The sequence below is a fragment of the Pristiophorus japonicus genome, chromosome 8 (genome assembly GCF_044704955.1).
Source record: "Pristiophorus japonicus isolate sPriJap1 chromosome 8, sPriJap1.hap1, whole genome shotgun sequence".
NCBI classification, from domain to species: Eukaryota; Metazoa; Chordata; class Chondrichthyes; family Pristiophoridae; genus Pristiophorus; species Pristiophorus japonicus.
In genome coordinates, this window is record NC_091984.1 from 220,694,421 (window position 1) to 220,699,420 (window position 5,000).

The 5,000-nt window shown below is 49.1% G+C and overlaps 2 non-coding genes and 3 pseudogenes across 2 annotated transcripts; all 5 read left to right on the forward strand.

Annotated features, from left to right (window-relative positions):
- The first annotated feature begins 443 nt into the window (after window positions 1-443).
- LOC139269668 (5S ribosomal RNA) lies at window positions 444-562 on the forward strand (annotated as a pseudogene).
- Window positions 563-1,432: 870 nt separating this feature from the next.
- Window positions 1,433-1,551, forward strand: LOC139269407 (5S ribosomal RNA). The gene has a single exon (XR_011594289.1). It is a non-coding gene; the product is annotated as a 5S ribosomal RNA (ribosomal RNA).
- Window positions 1,552-2,421: 870 nt separating this feature from the next.
- LOC139269716 (5S ribosomal RNA) lies at window positions 2,422-2,540 on the forward strand (annotated as a pseudogene).
- Window positions 2,541-3,410: 870 nt separating this feature from the next.
- LOC139269594 (5S ribosomal RNA) lies at window positions 3,411-3,529 on the forward strand. The gene has a single exon (XR_011594317.1). It is a non-coding gene; the product is annotated as a 5S ribosomal RNA (ribosomal RNA).
- Window positions 3,530-4,398: 869 nt separating this feature from the next.
- LOC139269696 (5S ribosomal RNA) lies at window positions 4,399-4,517 on the forward strand (annotated as a pseudogene).
- Window positions 4,518-5,000: the final 483 nt, after the last annotated feature.

The window sequence follows — 5,000 nt, forward strand, 5'->3', positions numbered from 1 at the left end:
TCCGAAATGTGGCTACAACAGCGATCTGGCTTAATAATTGGTGGGATTGGAAATGAAACAATCCTGGTGTTTTGGGGGCGGTGGAAGCTTTTTTGGGGGAGGAGAGATTTGGGGATGGGGAGATTTGGGGGAGAGCGATTTGAGGGGATGAGAGATTTCGAGGTTGGCGAGCGTGAGATTGGGGGGTGAATGAGTGAGTGATTTGTGGGTGAGTGAGGGAATGGTGAAAGTCAGGCAGTTTTGAAGCTTGAGGCAAGGCAATGAAGGGTAGGGCTTGTCGTTTGCTTGTGTGGGAGTCAGAGCAGCAAGAGGTGGGTGTGGCGGAAGGAAAATGTTGAAATGAATCTTGAGTGCTGATTCCTTGGATGAATGCATGGAAGGAGAAAAAGGAGTGAAGAACAGCCTTATGTCCGTTTAAGTAAAGAGAAAGCCATGACATCGATGCCTATGGCCACACTAGTCTGAAAACGCCCGATCTTGTCTGATCTCGGAAGCTAAGCAGAGTCAGGACTGGTTAGTACTTGGATGGGAGACTGCCTGGGAATACCAGGTGCAGTAGGCTTTTGCTGCCATCCACAGGCTGCTCATGCTTCTGCACACACAGTGCCGTTGATCCATCAACAACCTTTTTGCTGCTCTCTCTTTCACTTTGCTTTCACCATTTCTTTCCTGCACATTCTCCTGCTGCTACACAAATGCAAGGGGGTCGACGCAAGGGACGAAAGAACGCAGAACAACAAAATAAGTTGGCAAAAAAAAACATGCTGGCGCAGGCACACCAGGACACAGCAACAGAGAGGAGAGACAAGGTGCATAGAAACCTGAGAGGGACAAACAGCAAGAGAACAAAGAATCGTGCAGGAAGAGCTGCAATTCAATGCAGGAAAAATGTAAAGCCAGCTAGCATGCTGCTGGAATGCATGTGTGTTCATGTGAGGAGTGTTGCAAATCAGAATGCCGAGTAGCAGGCGCCACTTGCCACATGGGGTTCCGAAATGTGGCTACAACAGCGATCTGGCTTAATAATTGGTGGGATTGGAAATGAAACAATCCTGGTGTTTTGGGGGCAGTGGAAGCTTTTTTGGGGGAGGAGAGATTTGGGGATGGGGAGATTTGGGGGAGAGCGATTTGAGGGGATGAGAGATTTCGAGGTTGGCGAGCGTGAGATTGGGGGGTGAATGAGTGAGTGATTTGTGGGTGAGTGAGGGAATGGTGAAAGTCAGGCAGTTTTGAAGCTTGAGGCAAGGCAATGAAGGGTAGGCCTTGTCGTTTGCTTGTGTGGGAGTCAGAGCAGCAAGAGGTGGGTGTGGCGGAAGGAAAATGTTGAAATGAATCTTGAGTGCTGATTCCTTGGATGAATGCATGGAAGGAGAAAAAGGAGTGAAGAACAGCCTTATGTCCGTTTAAGTAAAGAGAAAGCCATGACATCGATGCCTACGGCCACACTAGTCTGAAAACGCCCGATCCCGTCTGATCTCGGAAACCAAGCAGACTGAGGCCTGGTTAGTACTTGGATGGGAGACTGCCTGGAAATACCAGGTGCAGTAGGCTTTTGCTGCCATCCACAGGCTGCTCATGCTTCTGCACACACAGTGCCGTTGATCCATCAACAACCTTTTTGCTGCTCTCTCTCTCACTTTGCTTTCACCATTTCTTTCCTGCACATTTTCCTGCTGCTACACAAATGCAAGGGGGTCGACGCAAGGGACGAAAGAACGCAGAGCAACAAAATAAGTTGGCAAAAAAATACACGCTGGCGCAGGCACACCAGGACGCAGCAACAGAGAGGAGAGACAAGGTGCATAGAAACCTGAGAGGGACAAACAGCAAGAGAACCAAGAATCGTGCAGGAAGAGCTGCAATTCAATGCAGGAAAAATGTAAAGCCAACTAGCATGCTGCTGGAATGCATGTGTGTTGATGTGAGGAGTGTTGCAAATCAGAATGCCGAGTAGCAGGCGCCACTTGCCACATGGGGTTCCGAAATGTGGCTACAACAGCGATCTGGCTTAATAATTGGTGGGATTGGAAATGAAACAATCCTGGTGTTTTGGGGGCGGTGGAAGCTTTTTTGGGGGAGGAGAGATTTGGGGATGGGGAGATTTGGGGGAGAGCGATTTGAGGGGATGAGAGATTTCGAGGTTGGCGAGCGTGAGATTGGGGGGTGAATGAGTGAGTGATTTGTGGGTGAGTGAGGGAATGGTGAAAGTCAGGCAGTTTTGAAGCTTGAGGCAAGGCAATGAAGGGTAGGCCTTGTCGTTTGCTTGTGTGGGAGTCAGAGCAGCAAGAGGTGGGTGTGGCGGAAGGAAAATGTTGAAATGAATCTTGAGTGCTGATTCCTTGGATGAATGCATGGAAGGAGAAAAAGGAGTGAAGAACAGCCTTATGTCCGTTTAAGTAAAGAGAAAGCCATGACATTGATGCCTATGGCCACACTAGTCTGAAAATGCCCGATCTCGTCTGATCTCGGAAGCTAAGCAGAGTCTCGCCTGGTTAGTACTTGGATGGGAGACTGCCTGGGAATACCAGGTGCAGTAGGCTTTTGCTGCCATCCACAGGCTGCTCATGCTTCTGCACACACAGTGCCGTTGATCCATCAACAACCTTTTTGCTGCTCTCTCTCTCACTTTGCTTTCACCATTTCTTTCCTGCACATTTTCCTGCTGCTACACAAATGCAAGGGGGTCGACGCAAGGGACGAAAGAACGCAGAACAACAAAATAAGTTGGCAAAAAAATACACGCTGGCGCAGGCACACCAGGACGCAGCAACAGAGAGGAGAGACAAGGTGCATAGAAACCTGAGAGGGACAAACAGCAAGAGAACCAAGAATTGTGCAGGAAGAGCTGCAATTCAATGCAGGAAAAATGTAAAGCCAACTAGCATGCTGCTGGAATGCATGTGTGTTCATGTGAGGAGTGTTGCAAATCAGAATGCCGAGTAGCAGGCGCCACTTGCCACATGGGGTTCCGAAATGTGGCTACAACAGCGATCTGGCTTAATAATTGGTGGGATTGGAAATGAAACAATCCTGGTGTTTTGGGGGCGGTGGAAGCTTTTTTGGGGGAGGAGAGATTTGGGGATGGGGAGATTTGGGGGAGAGCGATTTGAGGGGATGAGAGATTTCGAGGTTGGCGAGCGTGAGATTGGGGGGTGAATGAGTGAGTGATTTGTGGGTGAGTGAGGGAATGGTGAAAGTCAGGCAGTTTTGAAGCTTGAGGCAAGGCAATGAAGGGTAGGCCTTGTCGTTTGCTTGTGTGGGAGTCAGAGCAGCAAGAGGTGGGTGTGGCGGAAGGAAAATGTTGAAATGAATCTTGAGTGCTGATTCCTTGGATGAATGCATGGAAGGAGAAAAAGGAGTGAAGAACAGCCTTATGTCCGTTTAAGTAAAGAGAAAGCCATGACATCGATGCCTACGGCCACACTAGTCTGAAAACGCCCGATCCCGTCTGATCTCGGAAACCAAGCAGACTGAGGCCTGGTTAGTACTTGGATGGGAGACTGCCTGGGAATACCAGGTGCAGTAGGCTTTTGCTGCCATCCACAGGCTGCTCATGCTTCTGCACACACAGTGCCGTTGATCCATCAACAACCTTTTTGCTGCTCTCTCTCTCACTTTGCTTTCACCATTTCTTTCCTGCACATTCTCCTGCTGCTACACAAATGCAAGGGGGTCGACGCAAGGGACGAAAGAACGCAGAACAACAAAATAAGTTGGCAAAAAAATACACGCTGGCGCAGGCACACCAGGACGCAGCAACAGAGAGGAGAGACAAGGTGCATAGAAACCTGAGAGGGACAAACAGCAAGAGAACAAAGAATCGTGCAGGAAGAGCTGCAATTCAATGCAGGAAAAATGTAAAGCCAACTAGCATGCTGCTGGAATGCATGTGTGTTCATGTGAGGAGTGTTGCAAATCAGAATGCCGAGTAGCAGGCGCCACTTGCCACATGGGGTTCCGAAATGTGGCTACAACAGCGATCTGGCTTAATAATTGGTGGGATTGGAAATGAAACAATCCTGGTGTTTTGGGGGCGGTGGAAGCTTTTTTGGGGGAGGAGAGATTTGGGGATGGGGAGATTTGGGGGAGAGCGATTTGAGGGGATGAGAGATTTCGAGGTTGGCGAGCGTGAGATTGGGGGGTGAGTGAGTGAGTGATTTGTGGGTGAGTGAGGGAATGGTGAAAGTCAGGCAGTTTTGAAGCTTGAGGCAAGGCAATGAAGGGTAGGGCTTGTCGTTTGCTTGTGTGGGAGTCAGAGCAGCAAGAGGTGGGTGTGGCGGAAGGAAAATGTTGAAATGAATCTTGAGTGCTGATTCCTTGGATGAATGCATGGAAGGAGAAAAAGAAGTGAAGAACAGCCTATGTCCGGTTAAGTAAAGAGAAAGCCATGTCATCGATGCCTGAGGCCACACTAGTCTGAAAACTCCCGATCTCGTCTGATCTCGGAAACTAAGCAGAGTCAGGCCTGGTTAGTACTTGGATGGGAGACTGCCTGGGAATACCAGGTGCAGTAGGCTTTTGCTGCCATCCACAGGCTGCTCATGCTTCTGCACACACAGTGCCGTTGATCCATCAACAACCTTTTTGCTGCTCTCTCTCTCACTTTGCTTTCACCATTTCTTTCCTGCACATTTTCCTGCTGCTACACAAATGCAAGGGGGTCGACGCAAGGGACGAAAGAACGCAGAACAACAAAATAAGTTGGCAAAAAAAAACATGTTGGCGCAGGCACACCAGGACACAGCAACAGAGAGGAGAGACAAGGTGCATAGAAACCTGAGAGGGACAAACAGCAAGAGAACAAAGAATCGTGCAGGAAGAGCTGCAATTCAATGCAGGAAAAATGTAAAGCCAACTAGCATGCTGCTGGAATGCATGTGTGTTCATGTGAGGAGTGTTGCAAATCAGAATGCCGAGTAGCAGGCGCCACTTGCCACATGGGGTTCCGAAATGTGGCTACAACAGCGATCTGGCTTAATAATTGGTGGGATTGGAAATGA